The sequence below is a fragment of the Paroedura picta genome, chromosome 7, assembly GCF_049243985.1.
Source record: "Paroedura picta isolate Pp20150507F chromosome 7, Ppicta_v3.0, whole genome shotgun sequence".
NCBI classification, from domain to species: Eukaryota; Metazoa; Chordata; class Lepidosauria; order Squamata; family Gekkonidae; genus Paroedura; species Paroedura picta.
Genome location: NC_135375.1, coordinates 26,832,592 through 26,856,985, shown reverse-complemented (window position 1 = coordinate 26,856,985; position 24,394 = coordinate 26,832,592). Strand labels below are relative to the sequence as shown.

Sequence of the window (24,394 nt, the reverse complement as noted above, 5' to 3'; positions counted from 1 at the left end):
AGGCAACTATCAGGAAAAGAGCAAGCTGGTGGTTGATAAGAGTAAATAGCAGCCACCTGGGAAAAGAACAAGCTCACTGATTTTATCATCCATTCTCCACAGCAAGCTTGCTGTCCTCCAGGAATGTGGTGAAGAGGAGCAATCCAACATGCCCAGAAGTATTCTGGTAATTTAAAACACTATAATTATATATTTAATATTAATTGCTGGAGCCTAAAACTCTCGGTGTGGTTGGGTGCTGGGGTGGTACACAGTTGCCAGCGGCTTTTCTGGCTGATGCTAAACGTAAATATGGCTGCCAGCAAACTGCAGAGCGAATACCACTGATCGACTTGTTTATTATGTTATTCATTATGGACCCAGCCTTGTGTGGGAGTCTGACTGAGTTACTTAAGAGATTAACAGCAAATACCTTACAGGTTTTGTTAACCTGCAGCAAATATTCATGCAAACATCCTCCATGACTAATGGCCGGTGATAGAATTAGCCCATTGCAATACTATCAGGTGCTAACAGCTGACGGAGATTTGCTGCCACGTGATTTGGTCATGTGGCTCATTTATAGATGCACTTCAAGTACTGTGGGCTAGCTTACAGGAAGTCCAGCGACTGTAACCTTTTGAACTCTTTGAGAAAGTCAAGTCTTGCCTAAATGTTTTGTTTGTTCCCATGGAAGCCCTCTAGGGAGAAAAGGTTGAGATGTTTAAATCATATTTGTATAATGCTACACTTCTAAGCGTACCTAAAGAGCAAATAGACTGCGTAGGTGTTTTGTGATTCAAGTAAGTTCACGTGATCAGTTGTACATTGTTCTCTTCTTGTCAACAACAGGCATCTTGGACCAGCCTGGTGCCTTGGAACAGTTCCAGGCAAACTTGCACCCTGACAGAAAATGCTCCATAAACGCCCAGAATTGGAGACGTTCTTCATTTGCTGGATGCCAAATCTAGAAAGAAAAGAGAAAACACCCCTCTATTATACTCAACACATGGTCATTTTTTAAAAGAGGATGACAGATTTACATATGGAAAATTCCACGCTGCTTCATTTACAAAGAAATGACCCTTTGAAAGTACAGTTCACATGTTTACAAACTATTCCCCAGGGGAATGCCGACTTTTAAAAAAAATCCTTTTTATGGAAATACAGAGGGACAAATTCTCTCCTGCTGCAAGCAGGCCCTCTTTGATTTCATCTCATCCAAGATGCATCTGATGAAAGCCAGAGAAGAAACTGGATCATGAACTGTGCTCCTTAATTTTTATTCTTACAGTTATAGATCATTATTTTTCTTCAGATGACAAATACTGTAAAAAAAATACTGTCTTCTTTTCATTTCTTTTTATATGGCAGAAAGTCCAGCACTAGTTTATTTTTTGCTTCTTTGGTATTCCATGTTCCCCAAGGACCTCATGGTAGCATGAACAGTTTACCCTAATTTTATCTTCATGGTAATCCTGTGAAGTAGGTTAGTCTGAAAGATAATGTCTGGCCCAAACCTTACCAATCTGCTTCATAGCTGAGCGTAGAACGAAACCATCTCCCCCTGGTCCGAATCCAAAAGCCTAACAACTGCATCACAGGCCTGGACTACAGCCAAATTTAAATATGATACTGGAGAAGCAAAATAAATTATTCATGCAACTTTATGCAGCCAGCATTTCATGCAAAACCGTTATGTGAACAATTAGCATGCCAATAATTCACAGCTCAGGCAAATGCTGCTGCCGTGTCCTAATATTCCACACTTAGCTACTTTGTGCATGCAGTACCTGATGAGGATCAGGACCACGACCCACATGAAGAACGTAAGAACATAAGAAAAGCCCTGATGAATCAGCCCAGCAGTCTATCTATTATTTATTATTATTATTTATTAAATTTCTATATCGCCCTTCTGGAACCAGCTCTAGTCCAGCATACTGTTTCACAGCCAATTGACTTGGAGGGCCAATGAACAAGGCATAGAGGCTAATGCTTTCTGCTGCTGTTGCCTCTCGTCCCTAATATTTAGTAGTTTCCTACCACTGTAGATGGAGGTTCACGTTAGTGACCCAGGCCTCCTCTAGGAATATGTCCCTCTGCCTTAAAGTTGCATTACTATTGGCCCTCACTGTCTCCACTGAATTCTACAGTTCAATTTCCCCGTAATTTCATTGGGTGCCTTGTGATGGATGATTTCAAGTTCTACCCTCCAAGAGCTTCAGGTAAATCACTTTCAAATGGTAGACTGGAATGTCAAAAAGAAAAAAAAAGGGAAAGTCTGGCAGGTCAACTGCTGGTCAACTAACAGTCCATGGATTTTGGTAGGAAAGGGGTTAGGAGCTAGTTAGGCAGACTAGGGATTTGAGATATTCTGAATTATATGCAGGGCCGGATTTTCCTATAGGCTAACTAGGCTTCAGCCTAGGGCCTCAAGATCAAGAGGGGCCTGTACCACATTTTTAAATAAAGGTTAGTACCAATCACAACATGTTTCATTTAACATATTGATATATATCACATTAATGATGTATTTTATTATCTCTCATGTAATTTACAAACTTAAAAATGGGAGGTGAAAGGGCCACATAAGTGGAATGGCCCTAGGGCCTCTTTTCATAAAAATCCAGCCCTGATTATATGACTTTTATATGTTTTAATTGATTGTAAACCACCCTGAGTCTTAAGAGAAAAAATGGTTAATCAATGAAATAATAATATTTCACAGATAGGTACATTTTGGGTGCTGTTCCTGTCAAAAAGTGTTCAAAGCTTTTCTGTGCTATGCTATAAGTCTGAACCAGTCAAATAAGAAACCTGCTTATGACTATTATGCTTTTTCAGGCCTCAGCAGTCCAGTACTTTTGTTACTATAATACTGAGAGAACTGGAGAAAAGGAAAACAAAGAATCAAGCAAGCCAGTTACGTTACTGAAGTAAACCTGTTGCGTGGTTCCTGCAAGTTTATCATCCCCTCATAATAGGCTAAGCCAATGTCAGGTGACACCCTAATTTCCAGCATTGCCCTCACTGGAGACTAGGAGACCAGGGGTCTCCTAAAGATGGGGTGTTGTCACATGCCCCCAAATTCTAATGTTATGGGAGAGGGAGAAAATGCTCTCTTTAGGGGTTTCAGCCTCTGATCCTGAGGAATTTTCCCAGCCTGAAAAAGTCCCAAGGGGGGCTATTTGGGGGAAACCACATGTTCCCTGGGTACTATTTAGGGGGAACCACATGTCCTAAAAGTGCCTCCCTGGGACCTTTCCAGGCTGAAGCTTTTTCTCCACATGCACTGTGGTCATGATCCTAAATGAATATCGAGGGACTGAGGAGAACTCACCACTCCTTCTGGGTTACCTATGACATAGCGAGGGGACCCAGGCCCAGTCTGCACAGTCTGGCCAGTCAAGGCAGTCATTTCTGGAAAGCACAAAGGATTCATAATGCACACTCCTTCTCTGCTTAATCATATAATGCAACCCAAATCCAGCTTAAAAGATTGCCCATCACTTTATTGGATTTGGCATATGTTGGAGCATAACATGCTGTGCTACATGCAGTGCTCAGTTTACACCTGTGCTAACATTTTTAAAAACTGGCACAGACCAGGATAAGGCAGGGTAAAAATTTAGCCTGCTTTTGGAGCAAAAAAACCAGCTGCTCCCTCCTTAGTAAACAGTGCTGTGAAAGATCTAACCCTCATTTGAATTTCTGCATATCTGCTTACCAACCTTCTCCTCTTTTCCATGTTACTTCTGCAGATCTGAAAACAGCAAACTTTTCCCTGGACAATTGGATAATAAATGAAGCATTGTAAAGCTGTGGATCCTGTTCAAAAAGTTTCCATTTACAACTCGTATATCAAGTTGTGGGTTGTGTATGGGATTTCTGTGCTCGCAAAAAAAAACCTGCATAAAAAAAAAACAATTGGCACAGAAAGCTGTCTCGGAAATAAAGATGTTCTGTATTGTGCAGCTGAATAATTAATGCCTGCTGAACAAGAACGTTAAGTCACGTATTTAATTTGAATCAGAGTAAAGAGAAGAAATCCAGAGCAAGTAGGCAACAATTTGCGGCAGGATCTGTTTTCTGCTTAGAACAAATGAACTCTGGGAAAGTGCAAAAGTTGAAAGGATGATAAAAAGTTTGATCTCTCTGGAGGCTGACACTAGCAACTAGTTTGCCACACCTCCATGACACTACCGTGAGACATAGCTGATTGGCTGGTGATCCCCGACAAGCAATGTTAATTTCTCCTTCACCTCATTGGCTGATATGACCCACTACTGATTAGTATGTTTCTTCCTGCCCGCAAAAGGAAATTGGGCCATAGATGTGCTATTTTTCAAACACAACCATGTTTCCTTATAAATTCTGCACACAAATCAACCAAAACCAGTTAGAAATGCCCCTAAAGCTGGGTTGGCTCAATGCCAGAGGCATTGCCATGCATTCTAAAGATGTCTTCTGCTGCTGCTTCAAGGACATGAGAATGATTGTGATATGCATTCTTCCGCTCCAGTAACACAGAAATATGAGAGCATGTGAATGAAGTTGAAGACTATATCCCGGAAACTACAATTCCCACAAGATGGCGTTTGCAGGAAACAAGAGGGTGGGAATCACAGACCTAACCCATGAAGTCAGCATCACACTCATGCGCTCACTGAACTTCTCTTGCTTTGAAAACAGGCCTCCAAAAGTCAGAGGAGACTTGACAGCCCTTTCCACCGCTATCATTCCAACACTCTCAGTTGTTCTGTTTTCCTACTGTTTTTCAGTAGCTGCTGAGTTATACTGTTTGTAGATTGCCTGCTTAATAGTTGTTCATCATCTAGAAGTCTTCCATCAAGCGCATGGCTTAATTTGGGTCAAAGCTCACTGAGGCTCAGCTCTAGCCATCTGTTTTCTTAATGCCAGACTTTAAATCTGAATAATATTTAGCGAAAAGTACCCCTGAAGTGGCTTATCATGCACTCCTGCGCAGAGTTACCTTGGTCTAAGCCAACTGACTCCAATCAACTTAGAGTGGAATAACCCTTCCCAGCATTGCCCTGTCAGTCTGAGCACAATCTTAGGGCACAATGAAGCCTTCTAATGAGTCTCCCGAGGTCAGTATTGTGACTGGCAACAGCTCTCAATGGTTTTAGGTGGAAGTCTTTCACATAAAACTTCTTCATCTTTTCAGCTGGAGATCCTGGGGACTGAATCTGTGACTTTCTGCATGCAAAGCAGATGCCCACCGAACCACAGCCCTGCCCCAAAGCCAACTGCAGTTCACAGGCATGATGAGCCCAGATCCCCCCACTTACTCCAAGCACAATTAAGGGGGTGGCATGGCATGCCCCACTTGTTTTAGCCATATTGATGCCAACGGACCCAAAAGGCTTTTGAGGCTGTTGTGACCGGAAGTTCTGTCTGAACCTTCCAAGGGGTTCGAAGGCTCCTCTTGGTGATAGTACTTCACTGGTTATATATGACTCAAATCTTCTCCACACCAGGGATGAATCTGCATTTACTCTGTTTATTCCATTGTTGATCCTGCTGAATCCAGATCGATTTGAATTTGGGTCTTTCTCTCCCTCCTCCCCCCCCCGATTGAAACAGAAAAGGGTTCTGCATGTGGTTAAGGAAACTCAGGAGGGGGGGAGCCAAGTGCAACAGGAGGCAAATCTCTATCAAGAGAAGTTATGGCTCCTGGAGCTCCTGCCAAGAGAAGTTAGGGCTTCCCCTTTAAGGCAAGCTTGCAGTCTGGGAATAAGGAAGCCTTTGAACTGAAGCCTTGGCCAATCAGGGCTTCTCTACAACAAATCAAGTTCAGATCAGGCAGAGCTCTGCAGGCTTTCTCATGCTGATTTTTCAAATATTGAGTGTTATATCCTCTCTGGGATATTGCAGGGAAAAGGTAGAGTCATTCTGGATCAATCATGCTTGTTGCAGAGGGAAAATTTAAATCAGACAAAATCAAAATGGAAATTGCATTCAGTGGAGACAGCAGGGACTGAATCGACCTGGGATTGGAATAAAAGCTCCGTGCAGATTCAGCCCAGGATAGGCTATCAATATTGTGCCTGCAAAAGGAGAATAGTCTGAAGTGAGCAAAATGCAAAATCCCATAAAGGTTATTCCTGGTCATTTTTACTTGCGTAAGTGAATGCCAGAAAATACCAGCCTTACCCTGTCCTCCTGAAGGTCTCACGATTTAGCAAAAGTAAATATTCTTATCCTAATTAAGATTTCCCTATTATTCCCACTGAGAGTAAGAAGGGGACAATCCCCCCACATGCACTTTTTCCCATCAGGCAAATAACAGATGGGTAAACAAATTCAAAAGTTTGGGTCTCCTCCAGAGGAAAGTATCTTGCAATGATGGAGGAACCCATTTCTCCTTCCTTTCACTTCACAGAGTGTTCAAATTAGTCCTGTACATGATAGATGAGAATGCTTCTTTCTCCAGGAATGGGCTATGCTGGGACCAAGAACTAGGATAAGTACTGTGCAGTGAGAGGTATCCAGGGTAACTACTTGCTTTTAACTGAAGAGTAGAGACAATATTTGTGCAACTTATTGGCACATAAATTAAAGTTGCCCTTGAGCAGCCTTAAATTCACACAAGCATCTTTTAAACTCAAGTGTCCTGGTGTCCAAGATTTTCTTTCAATGATCAACCACAAGCAGAGTATTAAAGGATTCCACAGCTATTCCCATGGCTGAGCCTCGGGATGGTGCGGCAAAGCTCACTGTTTCGTTCGAAACCCCCACTCTTCTATCATATCCCCACATTTTTCTTGAAAAGGTCTTGGGAGTCGCATCAACATATTAACTCCACGTATCCTACACGTATGCAACAGTCCCAGTATACGCGCTCCAAATCCCAAATTAGATCGTTAGCATTAGCAACACGAAGATCGAGGCACTTTAGCAAATCACTCATATATGTTTATTTGAAAAACAGAGCCTTTATCAGTTGTGGCTGTTTTGTACGCACAACTTGATTGGTGGAATCAGTGCAGCCCAGGTATGCCCAGCACACAGCATATTTTAGACTGAGAATCCTTCAGGAAATGAGCTTCTTAGCAGTATAATTTCTTCTGTGCATATGCTAACGGCAATAAAAAAAAAACCAAGCCAAGGAAGAGAAGCTCTTCATTTCAGTTTTAAACATTAGAATTTACAGATGAAAAGAAAGCCAAGAAGGTAATGATGAATGAAAATGATTAGCCTGTTTTAGGGTATTGCAAGGGAGTGATCCCAACATGACAGCTGCCCTTTCGATAGCAGTGCTTGGCAAAGCATTAAAGAAGAATAAATGAAGTTAATGTGGAACCTGGAGTTGTATGAGCATCGCATCAAGGATGGGCTTTGAACAGCTGGGCAGGGCAATTGGCCCAAGCAGCAGGTCTCTCAGGTTAGCGAGAGAACCAGTTTAAAGGACGGCATTTATAATCATCACTTATTTTATTAAGAAACCTAACGTGACCTTTCCACATATTAAAAAAACTAGCCAGCCTCATACAAGGTAGCCTTTGAGGACTTCATCAAAAGACAGATTGTTCAGCTAATAGCTGTGCACAGGTATCCTCTGTTGCAAAAAAAGGCATCTTGATGGTATTAAAATAAGTCTGGAGAGAAGAGTTGGGCCAAGATGCCCTTTTGTTATGCACATGATGGACTGATTGTCCTGGAAGAACTCACATTACCTCAGGTTTCTGTCATGTTCTTGTGGCATCTCTTTGTATCCACCACCATGCGGCATTCAGATTTCTAGGGGGCTTTGTACAGTAGGAGGTGCTGTGGCCTTGGAGGTGAACCATTGGACATGGACAATTGTCCTGCTGTAATTATATTGTATTATTGTAAATAATAATAATAATAATAATAATAATAATAATAATAATGATAATGATAATGATAATGATAATGATAATGATAATGATAATGATAATGATAATGATAATAATAATGATAATAATAATAAAAAACTTCCAGCAACCCATTTTGTTGCCCACTAGGGCCTGAAGCACCAATAGGAGGAAATGGGGAGAAACAAGGGTATGCACCCACATTGTACTGCCCTGCTGATATCACTTGCAGTGAAACCATTTCTATAAGAAGTGACATCAGCATACCAGAATGACACTGGTATGCCAGTCACTGCCCCCTAAATACTCTCAGAGTTGCCAGCTGCAGCTGTGGAACCCCATTCACAGTCCCACGGTGGGGCAAAAAGCGTATTCCCAGGGCTATTTCAGTTTGGTTCAACCATGAAGGGGGCATAGGCTGGAACCCCTACTTCCAAATCGGGCCCTGTGGCTCTTGGGTAAATAAATAGTGAGTCAGATTATGGGAATCCCAACCCGACACGTGCCCCTCAGATGCTCTCATGTAGCCTTCAACTGGCTCTCCCTCAATGCCTCCCACGTGACATTGTCTCTGTATAGTAGCCCTCGACTTATTTGGTGATCTCCCATCCAGCCACGAACCACGGATGACCCTGCTTAGCTTCCAAAATCTGATGGGATCAGGCTAGCGAGGGCTACCCAGGTCAAGGACTACCTTATCCCTGGAGAACAGGCCCACCACCACAGGTCTTTGTGGCTCAAAGCCTCAACTTTCCCCACATCATAGGCAGGATTCAAAGCTCTGTTTCTCGTTTTCCAGGTTCTTGTTTTTCTATTTTTCCTGTCATGACAGCTCATGTGGTATCCTGTGCAAGCCACTTTTGCAGTGAGGATCCATTTCAATACTTTACCTGTTTGTTTACATGGCACACAAAGATAGCACTTGATGGATGATCTTAAGAATTGTTAGAAGCTAGACATCCTGGGACCAAGGAGAATCCTCTTGATTTCTCCATCAGAAAAGATTGTGTAGTTTTAGGCCTAGGGCAAAGGAGTTCAGTAAACAATACACAGAGACGATAGAAAAGCGAGCTGAACCAGCAACATTATAGGACTTGCTACTCAAAGCATTTAATTATAAGATGAGGACAAGTCTCTTTAAAAACATTTCACTTCCTCAGGCAAAGAGGACAGAGCCCCTAAGGTCTGCATTCCACTTTGAACGGTGCCAGAAAAGTCAGCCCACCCCCCTCCGAAGAAAGACCCAGAGGGTGGAAAGAGACATGAAAGAATCATCCATTCTGGTTAAGCCGGAGTAATATTTTGGCATTGCATTTAGTCATTTCTGCAGAGCTGAGCCAGAATGCAGAATGCTTTTCAGTTCTCTCTATTCTGGCAGGGACTGCCTTTCTTACCCGTCAGCAGTAAAAAGAGAGTTTATAAATAGGAGATCATTTCTGAGGGACAACGGGGAAGAGGAGGGGCCTTCGTCCCAGCTGGTTTCTGGCTCAGGCAGACCATTGTAATCCTTTCAGTAACTCCAGTTTCCAAAAAGCTTCTCTATCCTTTGTGCTGCAAGTGTGTTAGATGCACATATACTAGTTTGTAATAGTGTTTCCTGCAGAAAATATGTACATTGTAGATGTGGATGAGATGTGTACCCTCGTTATGATGAGACAAATGTTCCAAAGCATTTAGAATATTCCTGTTCCAGTTTAATTTCTTCCCTGTGAGAAATGAACCCATTGAGTCTTTGTTTGCTCACCAGTTCCTTACTATGTTCAAGGACATGTTAAGGATTTTTCAAGGGGACCTCAGGTGAGGAGAGCTCAGGAAACTACAGCATGACAACAAATGAACAATGATGTGGTGAGGAGGCTCACAGTAAAAACAGCTGCAATTTGGCACCCAATCTGTGAGGAAGCATCCCTGCGAGAAGACCCATTGTACCCAAGAAAACAATCTGCTCTGAATAGGGCAAGGCAGGAGGTGTTCTCCATTACTGTGTATGGATATGAAAGCTGGACAATGAAGAAAACTGACTGATTTTAAATCAGGCAAAGAGACAGATAAGCGGGTTTGAGACCAAATCAAGCCTGAATTCTCCACAGAGGTTAAGTTGACCAAACTGAGGCTATCATACTTTGGTCACATCATGAGGAGGCAAGACTTGTTGGGAAAGACGAGAAGAAAATGTGAAGGCAGTAGGAAAAGAAGATGAGACCATTTGAATTGGATTGACTCAATAAAGGCCTTCAATTTGCAAGACCTGAGCAAGACTGTCATTGGCAGTACATTTTGAGTGCCATTAATTCATAGGATCACCAGAAATGACATGCCGCTCAATGGCACATCACACAAACAACAGCATCCCTTCCTCTTCTCCATCCTTTCCCATCTGCAGCAAGAATCTATGATCTGATAAGGAAGTACAAATGTATTGCTGTGAGTTTTCAGAAATGGAGCGAGCAAGTTCCCTATTGATATTTGTCTGACTTCCCTGAACAAGCAAGCTTGGCATAATGAATAAAAGGGGAAACTAAGCCAAGTCAAGTATCTGAAATGCAAGTTGCACCCACTGCCTAGTATGGATTCATTCATATAAACCTGTAAAACCAGTGTAGATTATTTGTTTACGGTCATAGATCAGTAGAGATAGACACACAGAGGGAGTCATCCACATATCTACATACAATAACACTTCCAAGCTATATAGTAGATGAATTTCAATAGCTAAAAATTAATTTTAAAAAACGTTAACCAACATACCGAGGCACAAAATCTAACCATGTTAAAGACTGATAGAGCAATCTGAAATAGATCAGGTTTGCCTGGAAAATTTTGATAAGACTGGAATCATATGTAGAGATTGAATGTGCATGTACAGAGGACAATACAATAATACATTGACTGTTTCAACCATGCCCACTTGGCAGCACATCCCTCCTTGCATCCCTTAATTCTGGTCACCTTACTCTTGGTATTACTGCCTTAGGGTAGTTCACATCATTTAAAACACAAAGCAGTAAATCACTTTTAAAAAGTAGTAAATAAATAATCTAAAACTGTTAAAAAGCAATTTAAAATCATCCAAATCTGCCCTAGCCAAACAACCACTACAGCACACTGGATTTTACCTGCGTACTTAGGTAGGCTTCTATCTTTAAACCGCCCGTGGCGCCACGGGCGCCACGGACTAAATAAAAGAGTAAGGACTGTGTGGGAGGAGTTAGGGCGGGCTCTGTCCAAGATAAAAACTCGGAGGAGCGAATCAGGAGCTGCGAAGCGGCTCCTGATTCGCTCCTCCGAGTGGCACTCCAGGGCCAAGTGTCCAATTGGGAGGTGCGCGAAGTGCGCCTCCCTGTTGGACACTTGGCCCGTCTCCCGGACGCCGCGCCACACACTCCAGTCCTCCCCAAACAGCCATCCTGGCCGGATGGCTGCCACGGAGGAGCGTCACCCCACTTCCCTGGGCTTGGGGAAAATCGCTTTCCCTCCGCCCACAGGATGCCCTTCCCGAACTCTCCTCGCTCGCCCCCTCAATCCGCGCTTGCCGCCGCTGCGGCCCGACCTCCAACAATGACGCACAGCCCAGTGGCCTGCCAACGAGCCGACACCCAAGCTCCGACATCGCCGCCACAAAGGAGAGGCCGTAGCCGACATGATGGGGCCACCGACCACCCGACGCTGGACCCCATGCCCTACCTGCTTGCCTATGGTGCCTCCCCGCCGAGCTGCCGAGCCGCCGCCCGCGCTCCAAAATGGCCGCGCCGACCACCAACGCGCCAACGACACGATGCCCACTTCCACTTCGCCGCCAACATCAGGCCCGTCACCCAGCCAACACACTCCCCGACCTCCGCCACTCGCCACTGCCGCCGCGCCCACCCTGGACCCTGCAAACTGGCCTCCGATGCTGCCGACGCTGATCAAAGCCACTCTGCAGGAACCTGTATGCCGCCGGGACCAGCCAGCAAGCCGCTGCCCGCGCTCCAAAATGGCCGCGCCGACCACCAACGCGCCAACGACACGATGCCCGCTTCCACTTCGCCGCCAACATCAGGCCCGTTGCCCAGCCAACACGCTCCCCGACCTCCGCCAGTCGCCACTGCTGCCGCGCCCACCCTGGACCCTGCAAAGTCGCCTCCGACGCTGCCGACGCTGATGAAAGCCGCTCCACGGGAACCTCTACGCCGCCGGGACCAGCCAGCAAGCCTTCAAACATCACTGCCGACAGTAGGAGGCCGCCGCTGAGCTGCTCTGCGGGACGCCGCGGCCCCAGACATCGGCGCACGCCCTCTGCTTTGCGGCCCCAATCTACCGCGCCGCCCCCTTCTCCGCGCTCAGCTCTCGCTCTTCCGTCCACCACAACATGGCCGCAGGACGCCCTCCTCGCCTCCTTCACGCTGCAGATGCCTTGCCCAGGTTGGTTCCCGCACGGTAGACTACACCATGTCCTTCTTCCCCTTGCCTCCCTGCCCACACAGAACTCTTTGCACATCACCGCGCCGTCCATCGCCCCCTTCTAGCGCCCATTTTATTCCTTTTTAAAATGGGCTTGAAATCTAGTTTCTTGATAATTTTAAAAGCTGTAGTGACAATTGAGAGCAAATGCTTTGTCTGGGTTGACAGTTTGTCTTTAGCTGCTGTACAGTTGGTTTTCACAGGACCTCCTGAGTCAACAGGAGTGCAGACCAGGCCAATGATTAACACAAGGTCAAATGGTTGTGTGAATGAACCCTCAGAAAAGGCAAAGAACTAGAAAAAGGCAACAGCATCGTGAACCCAGCCACTGAGATCTGGTTTGGATATAGGGAGGGCAGACAGGTGTTGCTGTTTCTGTCTTACATGCTTGTTTCTACAGCCCCATAATACTTGATCACTTGTAGGGAGTAGATGATTACACAAAGACCACAGCCTCCTAGATGCATCTTCTCCATAGGAAACAGAACCTACAAAGGCTGCCTTAACTTCCCGCTGCTCAGGAAAGAGGAAGCAGCAAACAATACATTAATATTGAACGGAAGACACTTGAAAATAATATAGACTTGCTGGTCCTTTACTAAGTGGATTCTGGAGTTTTGCCTGCATGCATTAAGACATGGAAAGAGCTGCCCATTGACTTTTTCTCTTATTTTGTCCTAGGCAGTAAATGAACATGAAATGTGATGAGGGCAATTACATCCAACCATAAAGGATATATATTTAGCCATGAACCAATGCGCTGCCTTTCTTTTTAAAAGTTTCTCTTTTAGTACCAGAATCTGTTTTCTTCCAGGAAAGTACAAATACCGAACCGAATTTTGAGTTGGTGAGTTGATTCAGTAGACTAGTGAATCCATAGCGCCATGGTTGGATTTCCATTATGGTTGAATTTATTTCTTTATTCATGAAAATCTAGTGGATTGCTCTTCTATGCATTTCCATATACCCTTTTTCATTTCATTTTAATTGCCAGCCATTCCAGGTTTTGCTGATGTGACAATACTGTCTCTCCCACTTTGAAGGATCAGGAGGAAGAGCAATGGTAATCCTCGGTTCTTACCACCCCTGTTCTCACCCCTCTACTATTACCATGCTCACCTGCTCTCTTCTCCTCTGCTGTGGAGCTGCAGCATGGCAGCCATGGGTTAGTGTGAATATGGCACTAAGATTGATTATGCACAGCAGCAGCTGCGCAGGGCTGCTGCCACTTCCCAAGTACGCACAGGGGACAAAATCTCCCAGTGCACACGGACTGTCCCAGAGTTGTGCATGCAGATGCACAACTCCAGGGTGAGAATGGTCTACCATTCCTCATGGCAGTGGCAGCAGGGGGTCGGGGGGCACGGGGATCCCACGCACAGGCCTGCCTTGGCTGGGCCTCTGCTGGCCACTGAGGCAAGACAAGGAATGCAGAAGAATCTGTGTTCCCTTGACGCGGGCCATCCAATGCCCTAATTTGGGCCAGGGCCGGGAGGGATCCAGGATGGTGGTAACATTGTGCATATGTGGGGATTAGCCCCGCTGCTCTGCCGCTGCCAGTCCAACCTTTGTGCCCCGTGCATCATTCTAACATCTAAAAACACTTTTGGGAGTAAGGCCCAATGAATAAAATGGCCACTACTTTTACGTAGGCCTTTCAACTCTGTAGCCTCTGTAACCTCAACACTATAGTTAAGGGGTTTCAACTCTGTAGCTAAGGGGCTTCCTCAAGCCTGGTACAAGGTGTTGGCAGAATTTAAATGTGCAAAGAAGAATAAAGCACCAAGCTGTTTAAATAATAAAATAGTTTTACTAAGAAGAGAAGCCAACTAGGTAGAAAAAGAAAAGAGAGAATTCTAGCAGTCTAGCTGATTATTCCTTTTTCATCTGAAGGCAAACAGGGAGGAAGCATGCTCAACGGAGAAGGAACTCTCCAGCGGAGCCAGTCAGGACACTCAAGGAGATTATTTGAAAAACACCAGGAAGTTTCTATATAAATATGGTAACTACACATCTCCTCCAATGCCCCCTGTTGGATATTCTTCATATATTATTCAATCACGCACATTACAGATCTTGCATATTCCAACACAAAGTAGGGATCATGGTGAATTTCACGAATCTTCTGATTCAGGTTAAAATCCGGAGCATATTTTATGGTTCCTCAGTAATTGGGACAATGATCAGCCAATGCAGCCCTTTTGTTATACATCCAATATGCCTTTGGTGATTGTGAAAGTGTGATTGTGAACAGCCTCATTCCAGCACCAGTTCACAAGCATGTCCATTTGAACTTTTAACAACCCTTCTTGAGAGCAGCAGGAACAACAAGAGCGGCAGCAGGAGACGTGGTTGGACAGGTGACATTTCCAAGGAAGGGTGGAAATGGGTGGGCGAAGACCATTTCCAGCATGCTCGTTGCATGGAAGCTAGAAAATGTGAAGTTTGTGCAAACACTGCTGCAGCAATAGCAAACAATCACATTTTGTTATCGCTGAGAAGCATCCCTGGTTTTCTTCCAACACAGTCTTAGCTCTGGGTAGAATGACTGACGCCTTAATTATGATCAGCATTTTATTATCCTTAGTAGCTCGCTTTCAGCACGATCCCCATAGCAGAGCAGATACCTGCATCATCCTGTAATACCTATATCGAATGACAGATCTAAATCTTCATTTGAATGGTACACAGATACCCTAAGGCCTAATCCAGTCAAAGGCAAGTGTTGCTAAACCTCACTGATCTCAGTGGAAGCCGAGTATGCGTTTGCTGAAACCAATGGGACTTAAAAATGCATTATGTGGATTGGAATGGTTATGCCAGGTATTCAGGGACATAGTAGAGGAAAGCCTTCCAAAAGATCAGGAAGAGGGTAGGTAAACTTGCACACTCCCATCTGAGCTCAGTTTCACAGTTATTGAGAATCAACCAAATTGGTTATCTGTAGCAACAACCCTGATTCCAATTTTTGGTCAACCCTCAAGTGTAGCAAGCTACTGAGGACTGCAATATATTAATGGAGATAGATCAAGGGCTGTAGTTGGGTCCCACTGTTTCAATAAAGACAAAAACTTCAACCTGTATATTAGGTGGCCCATCCCTCAATCACAAAGTTCCTGTTGGGCTGACAAATCAGGACAGTTGCAATTGTCCACCCTCTGGGGGGTTTGCAGTACACAAACTCTTCCCAGCCCACCCAGCTCTTCCTAATGACAGACTAGCCCTATAAATTAAGCAGAGGTCTGTTCCCTGCTGATTGCTCCCTCTGCTCCACAAAAGCTCCTTCTTTTCTTCTGTGCCATGTGCTGATAAGGCAAAGTTCACGAAACAGAAGTGCTTTTCCAAGTCTCTGGAAAACTAAACTGGTGTAAAGTTAATTATCTGATGTGAGAACTCTTGCATGAATTTTAATTTACAGATTTCACAACAGGGACTTGTTGCTTTGGGACTTGTTGAGCAACAAAACCACAGAGGCTTTCTTCAGTGGGTGTCTTACCCAGATTGCTTCCCTAAACGCTTTGGGATTGCAAAACAATAGACCAATACTGTAAATAGGACTGAGGAAATTGCTGCTCCGCCTGTCAAAGAGCTACATACACATCCTTTATCATGTGGCCCTTGAGGGGGAGATATAGGAAACCTGCACAGGAAGTTCTGCCTTGAAATATTATTTAACTTCTTCTTTGCTTGCAACTTTCTGACAGCTGACTTTGCAAACAGGGTACCCGGAGGAATAAGTTGCCTGGACAGAGGCCTGCAAGGACAGAGAAACCCATAAAATGTTTCATGAAGGATTATTCTCCTGTGTCACTGGCTGTGATCCAAACTTACTAGATGAGGAACCATTCAGAATAGGAGTATGTCAGCTTTTTAAACTTCTGATGGTGGTAAAAAGTGCCATGGAGTCGCAACTGACTTAAAGCAACCCAAGACAAGAGACATTCAGAGGGGGTTTGCCATTCCCTGCCTCTGTGTAGCAACCCTGGTATTCCATGGTGTCTCCCATCCATGTACGAACCAGAGATGACCCTGCTTAGCTTCCAAGGTCTGTTGAGATCGAGCTAGACTGAGCTGTCCAGGTCAAGAACCTCCTAATTTGCAGCCTCTGCAATTGACCCATTGTTCAGTGTGCCATCCTGATATGCATCCCACTCCTGAGAAAGATTTTTAGCATTAAAGATAATACATCATTAACTGAACAAATGTATCTGAGGAAGTGTACATTCACATGAATGCCCATACCTTGAATAAAACTTCGTTGGCCTTAAAGATGCCCCTGGCCTCTACATTTGTTCTGCTGCTTCAGACCAACATGGCTATTTCCCACTTGAATCTAGCATCATTAACTGTGCTTCATTAATAACACTAGGATGTAGCATGACAGTATAATAATTAATGGACATTTAGATAAATGTTGTACGGCACCTTTTATCCTGGTTGTGATCCTGCCCCTCATTTTCTCTTTTATCTGCCTTTTCATCATTTTTTTTAAATATGGCTTGTGCATGGTAACATATTCAGAGATTATTTTCTAGATCTTTTCACAGCTTCGTTTTAGACAGCAATCTCTTTTGAAGGGTAATTGCAAACTTTCTTTTCACTTTTTGTATAGCCCTGGGAAAGGAGCGGTGATGCGGGTCTGGCTATGTGTGTAAACATGAACTTTCTTTCTTTTAAAAAAAATTAAACCTCAAAAAAAAATTAAATGTTCCAGTAGTCATGACAGAAGAATGGATACAATGCGGAACTCTGGGTTGGAAAATACCTGGAGACTTTGGGGGTGGAGCCAGGAGTGGGTGGGATTTGGGGCAGGAAGGGACCTCATTGGAGTGTAATGCTATGGAGTCCACCATCCAAAGCAGCCATTTACTCATGGGGAACTGATCTCTTTTGTCTGGAGATGAGCTGTAATTCCAGGGGATTCCCAGGTCCCACCTGGAGGCTGGCATCCCTCAGGAAAAAGAAAATCCAAATAATCTTCTTAAAATAAGTGGCAGGGTTCCAGAGCACATGGTTCTGGGGAGTACAGCTGCAGCCATTCAACATTATGGTGCAGCTGTAATGGGCACGTGTTATTCAATAACAGATTATCAAAGGACCAAACTAGATGTGGCATATATCACATGTTCTCCACAGGAACTGGCAGTCACATGGCTACTACTGGTTCCCATGGAGAACTGCCTCTAAAAGTGCTGGGGAGGCCCACTTCTACGCAGGACCATAGCATGGGTAGTAGGGGAGGCAAGAGACTATCTTCTAGTCCAGCCTTTCTTGCCTTTTTCACTGTTGAGAAACCCCTGAAACATTCTTCAGGCTTTGAGAAACACCAGAAGTTACCCAATCGTGAAGAATATGGTTGGGAAGCATAGCTGTGTACATGCCCACTTGGGGGCCCTCCCCTTCCCACCCCCTCCAGACCCACCACTGGCCTTTTTGGGAGGGGGGTCAACATGACCCTATATGGTCATATCACCCAATAAATGGTTAATCAATATATAACTCCCACCGATTCAGGAAACCCTGGTTGAGAAAGTCTGTTCTAGTCCCTGTGGAGAACACATGACGAATGTCACATTTAGTCTGACCCCAGCTACTCTTGAGCAGTTTAGGGTGCTCATGTCAGTTATGTAAAATGGCTATGCATCCCTTATTCACCCAAATCATGAACATTCAAAGGGAGGCTCACACTGGAAGTGCATGATTCTCCCATTTGAGGAAATGAGCAAGTTCCCATTTTAAATGTGAATGATGCACACCACTAAGAAAGTACCCTTCTTAGTGTTTCCTTGTACAGTTCATGTCTAATGTCAACAGTACATGTGGGAGATGTTGATCTGTGGTCTGGAGAAGAGCTCTGCTTCCAGGGGATCCCCAGGTCCCACCTGGAGGCTGGCATCTCTGAAGCTCCATGTGGAATGATGCCACATTCTTTCCACCCCACCCACCCCCCAGTTACCTGTATGTGAGATGTCACTGCTGAGTCACCCCTCCAAGCAGCTGATCTCTATAATCTGGAGCTGATCTCTATAATCTGAAGATGAATTCTAGTTCCAGGCCTCCCCTGGAGATTCAAAAATGAAAAACTGTCAATCCCATGAAGTAGAAGCCAAGAAAAATAATCAATAATTGGCAGTATAATAAGGTCGATGTATTCAAAAGGGACTTTATTGCACAGTCAGTTATTGATTCCCCCCCTGGCTCCCCTGGAGGTTGGCAGCCCCTGGAGGTTGGCAGCTCTGGGTGCACATAGAGTAGGAATCAATCCCAGCTTTTGAGATTAGAGTCTACCAGTCTTTAACCACGACACCACACTGGATCTTAAGATTGAGTGGGAAGCAGGGATGGGGGAGGATGTCAAGACCTTGCTTTATGCTTTTGCCATATAACCAGCACCCATGAAGGCCACAGTGCAGGTGTATGTGTTAGCGCCCATTGTATTCCTGTGTGCAATGGGCTTTGCCTCTAGTGTTATATAATCCCTCTTGTCCTTTGTTTTATCCCCTCTAGAAAAGAAAATAATAAACCACATTTATCCAGGCTAGTCCCCAGCTCCATTTGTAAACCTTCGGGGAGGTCGGTATATAAATATAAATAAATAAATAAATAAATAAATAAATAAATAAATAAATAAACTGAATACACGTTGGCTCTTTTTTACAGAAAGATGAGTGTGCATACATGCAAGATGTCCATGGGCTTAATGTTCCATGTGAATATGGCTTTTGTAACAATACTTTAGTTGTACAGCAGCATGAAATGTCACTATAGAAAAAAAAATCTGAATGGCACTCAGGTAGGGATGGCGAAATTTGAACTGATACTGTACAAGATTTCAAATCTCAGTGGCATCCAGATTTCCAATGGACCAATGCAAATAGAATTTCACTTGATCTGTATTTTACTAGGGTGCTTAGGGAGAACGTGAGCTGAAGGAAATGTATTACAGAGAAAATTTGCATATAACCAATAACTGAATCAATAACTTGGCACATCTCCAGCATGCTATGCCCAAACCACCTGATTTCTCAGGATGAAATGTACATCTCATGGGAGCAAAACATTTCACAAAAATCACCTTAATAGTCATCTTTCTCAAGACAGTTCAACGCTATTTGCTTCCTCTCTCTTCTCTGGCTTCGACAACATTTTAACACAATGGTTCTTTTCTGCTTTTAGAGCACGCCTAGCCAATCAGGGGATCTCATAGGGGACATAGCGTTAGGTCAGTCACACATGTCTTTATGATGTTGTCACTGAATGCTCCTTTGGGAGCAATCCTTAAAAAATGACTGAATAGTTTTTGTTGTTTACAAAATGCCCTCTTTGGCTCAACCCTAGCTTAAATGAAATCCTAAACAGAGTCACACCCTTCTAAGCAAATTAACCTCAATCGATTTCTTGCTAATGCCAAGTAGAGCTATTGACGTAGCAAAATACCATTTCCATGTGCATTCAAGTGACTGTGTATTTTATTATCTTCCTATAAAGTGTACAGGCCATTAAATGTGACAGCAGAAGCTCAGCTTCAGCCCCTTCGGTTCTAAAGTACGCAGACCAACCTGAGATCAGTGCTGTTGCCTAGAGGCATAGAAACTGCAAAGTTTCTGTGGTTTCCTGTGCTCCAGTAACAGTCTGAACCTGATAGGATAGAAATAATGAGGCTAGAAATACCTGCCAGCAAGAATGAACCAGTTTCACTTTTGAAAAGTAATTTCTTTTTTAAAGTTCAGTTTTTAACCCACGTACAAGCAAGGAAACGTTTTATTATTCACATAGCAAAGTCATAGCAATGGGGATACAGAGAACAGTATCAGGTGCAGGATACTATTCTGGACTGGATGCAAGCTAACAGACTGTAGCTCAAATCTCAAAAAATCAACTGACAAGGATTTTCATCCCTTATGTGGAACATCTTTGTCCCCTGCCCACTCCCTCCTCCTCTCCACCCCCCACTCCCTTTCCCTACTTGCATGTGTGGGTCCTGGGTGCGGCTGCTGGCACAGCCTCAACAGCTGGGGCCCGCACTGAGGCATGCTTGCTGCCACGGCCCCCACCAGTCTCCCGAGGCATCTCCTGCTCTCCAGAGTGCGGGAGCAGCCTTGAAAGCCTAGCAGAGGTGGTGCCAGCGCAGAGACCCACAGCGCTGAGGTGTGCTTGCCATTGCCACCAGTCTCCCAAGGCTTCTCCCCGTCTCCGGAGCATGGGAGCAGCCTTGGAAGCCTGGTGGAGGTGGTGCCAGCACAGCGAACCCCTGTGCTGAGGCACGCTTGCCACCACTGGCCCCGCAAGTCTTCTTAGGCTGCTCCTGCTCCTTGGATGGTGGGAGTGTCCTCAGAAGACCGGTGGAGGTAGTGGCTCCAGAGCAACGAGCACATCTCAGTGCTAGGCCTCACTGATCTGAGGCCACCGCCGCTGCTGCCAGCCATCCACTGACATGTTCCCTAAGGCGGGATAACGGACATCACGTCCATCTACATTTCCGTTTGAGGGAGTGCGCCAGTATATGTTCCACATCAACCAGGTGGAGATTATGATGTTGGGTGATGCCTGCTGCCATTTCCTCCTAGGAGAACTGATCTCTGTGGTCTGGAGATCAGTTTTAATTTCAGGCCCTACCTTGAGGTTGGTAACCATCACTCCATAAGGGTATTGTGGCTGATGGGCTTGAAAGCTACTAACCCATCCAGAGGAATCAGCAGGGTTGCACTTCCCTGGGTCTCTGGCCAAGCACAGATTGTCAGCACCCAAATCTGGTGTAGCATACGTAACAGTTGTGGAGTCCTGGTTACATAAAAAGACAACCTTTGTATGTACAACTGTCAGGTACACACGTAAGCTGGACTTACACCTTTGGTCAGATGCAGAGGGGTTGAGAGCAGGGGAGTGTGATTCATTTCACACCCACAGCATCTGTGGGTTCACTGATTATGCAAACAGATTTTTGTTCCTGTTTCCTGTTTTACATCTGCGGTCTGAGTCATACACAGGGCTCCTCAGGCTTTGGCAGGCTTGGCCACCAAACTGTAATGTACAGCCACAGCCAATCTAGAATGTGATTTAATTGCAGATTGCGCCCATATCCTGAATGCAACATATAAGCTTGAGTGTCTGCATAAAACAGAATGGGATGGGCGTAACCATTTAGCACACAGATCACACATATCCTGCACTATAGCTTTCTGCTCAGCAAATATGACAATTGCGGCTCCATGTCGCAATGTGTATCATATAATATTACCAGCCACTCTTTGTACTGTAATTTATCCTTTCTTGGTCTTGAGCAAATCTCCAGGTTTCATATTGAAAGCCACTATCAGGTTAATGGAATGGAAGGGAGAAAGTGGGGCAGCAGGGGGGGTGTTTCCTAATCTATCATTTTTACCATAGAGATCAGGAAGTTTCCTAGAAAGATACAGAGGTGTCACTTCCAGGTTTTCATGATGCTGCTTAGCAAATCTCTACCCTCTACATGCCTGCTCCATTGTGTATCCCTGGGCTGGCTACCTAGTCAGTGTAGTAGAAAGACTTTCAGATTAGGGCCGAGGAGTTGTAGGTTTAAATTAGTGTTTAACTGTGAAGCTTACTGGATGATGCTAGGATGATCTTTCAGTTCTAGGGGCTGTTGCTCAGTGCTAGAACATCAGCTTTGCATGCAGAAGTTCTCAGGTTCATTCCCTGGCTCTAAGAATCAATTAACAGGGGATGTGAAAGACCTCTTCCTGAGACCCTGGATAGCTGCTCCCAGTCAGAGATAACATTGACCTTGATAGACCAGTGGTCTGAATCTGTAGACAGTATTTTTTCTAGCCCTTCACAGGGTTATTGTGAAGACAAAAGGATCAGTCCTGTGATAAATGGAGGCATGTAAAAAAACCCAAATTCATATAACCAGGCCTTGGGAAATCTAGTTTGAGCTAATGGGAAAATAGAATATTTTGCCTTCAAATGGCTTTGCATTTTCCTTCGCGACCAGTTTTCGTCATTGAGAATTTAACATAAGTTTCTACAGCACAGATAGCCATAGTTATAGAGATATAGAGACAGATGACGCATGGGTGACTTTTATACATGTGCACACACACACACATATGCAGGGCCTGTAAAAGGATGCCTTCTGAAGCATGAACCCAGCAGTCGGGGAATCAGAGCTCCATGTCCCTTTTGCTCAGGGAAATACCAGGAGCCTGTAATGTGCAGACTTTAAAGCTAAATCTCCCTTTGATTATCATGCCTCAACTGCCTTTTTTTATGGCCTGTCGTTTCACCAGGGCTGCTGCTTTGTTTCACAGATGGCTTCCCCACAGAATATTGACTGTTGGTTGGCCAAGTTGGAACCTGACAAGATTAAGGAAATCTAACCCGACAGTTGCTTTTGTGCAAGGAAGCAGAATGTGGCTGTTGTCACAAGCAGCAGTGCATTGACTCTGTGGGTTCACACGCACATCGCAGGCGGCCTTCCCCTCTATCGTCAGATGCAAGTGCAGCTCCAAAGCCAGGAGGACCACGTTGGGCATAAATGTGAGGGGACTATTTTGCAATGGTCAGGGCTTCCAAGTAGGTCACCCAGGTACATTGGAGGATTGTGTTTCTGCATACAGAAATGGGGTTTTGGGTAGATGCAGCTTCTTATTGATTTTGGGGTTTTTTTAATCCCTCTTTGACATTAGCTTAAATTTGAAAGAGTCCCATCTTGGTTTTCCTTTGGCTACTCCACTGACAAAGAAGTCTAAGCATGCCTTCATGTCTCTGATTCATTTTTCTTTTTAGGGCCGCAAGCTTTAAGCAGAGTAATGAGTACGTTTCAGTTGACTAATCCATAGACGGTCAATTTAATCACCAAATGCACATTTTTAATCAATGGGTTCTAGATTGAAAGTGCAATCTTTTAACGGCTATTTTGGGTTCCCACATTTTGTTGATGAAAGTGTAATGGTTAAAGGCGGTTGCAAAATTTTCACATTTCCAGGGTGGATTGGCCCTTTAACTTACTGGGAAAGTTTCTGTTGAACCATGAAACTGGGGCACTTATGTTTCTACAATATTTATCATGTGAACCATGTGACCGACCCTGAATTCCTGAGAGGAAGATCAGTGGCGGAGCAACTAGAGTTCTTATCAAGAAACCTAGTGGCTGGTTCACTTTCAAGTACCTTACCAAATCTACCAGGTGTTTGAAATCCATCCTGTTTTTACAGACCCAGGCAGCAAAGGTGATGAGGATGGTCAGCAGGTCTTATCAAGTGGCCAAACATGGTGGGAGGTCTGTGATTGGCTAAGCAATGGTGTGTGTTTGTGTGTGTTTGTGTGTGTGTGTGAGAGAGAGACAGAGAGAGAGAGACAGACAGAGAGAGAGAAATTGCTGAGTTTGATGTGAATGTAGAAAACAGTTTCTAAGAGTGAATTTCAGCTGGGTGGGCCAGGATCTTGCACCCAAACTTGTCCCTAGTGGGAAAAATAAAAGAGGTAGAGGGTTGTATTTCATTCTCTTACATCCCCAGATGTAGTCTGAAAATCCAGGGGACTGTTTTACAGCTCCCTTTGTAGAGTTGTAACCTAATTAACAGAAGAAAGGTGCCAGATTCAGAGAAACCCCCCTGATGGTGGTGCTTTAGACAGATCTGATATGTCAAGTTTCCATGGCAATGAAGGAAGAAGGCCAGAGAACTTAAATGTGGGAAATTCTGGGGTGGGACCAGAAATTAATTAAGGGAATGATTGCAGGGGATGGACAGTTTTCTTCCTTGCTGTCTTCATTGCAGCTGATGGTTTTAAACTGTACACCAGACAATTTTAGCGGATTTGCCTGGTGTATTCACCAACCTGCCAGCAAATCAGGGCTGTAATTGACTTAATTCCAGCAGACATCTGCGTAGAAAATAAGTAGTTATTAAGTAAAGCACAGCTGAACAAATAAATAAGAAATAAAATCTACCGCAAAGAGTTCAGGGAGTAGCTGTGGTAGACATAAAGCACTCCATTCCCCTGCAACGCCAAGGGCCTTACTCCTCCCTATGAGTAGCAAAAGCAGAATGATTCCAAATATTATTTTGCTTAATTTATATAGATCCATATAATTTGGTCTGGATTGCTGCAGAAATTTGTTTTAA

At 44.4% G+C, this 24,394-nt stretch overlaps 2 long non-coding RNA genes across 2 annotated transcripts; one reads left to right on the top strand and one right to left on the bottom strand.

Annotated features, from left to right (window-relative positions):
• The first annotated feature begins 55 nt into the window (after positions 1-55).
• Positions 56-4,389, top strand: LOC143842255 (uncharacterized). The gene is made up of 3 exons (XR_013233038.1): positions 56-166; positions 832-2,207; positions 3,744-4,389. It is a non-coding gene; the product is annotated as an uncharacterized LOC143842255 (long non-coding RNA).
• LOC143842256 (uncharacterized) lies at positions 155-9,284 on the bottom strand. Its single transcript, XR_013233039.1, has 4 exons — positions 8,735-9,284; positions 7,683-7,817; positions 3,323-3,402; positions 155-946 (listed from the first exon to the last, which is right to left on the bottom strand). It is a non-coding gene; the product is annotated as an uncharacterized LOC143842256 (long non-coding RNA).
• Positions 9,285-24,394: the final 15,110 nt, after the last annotated feature.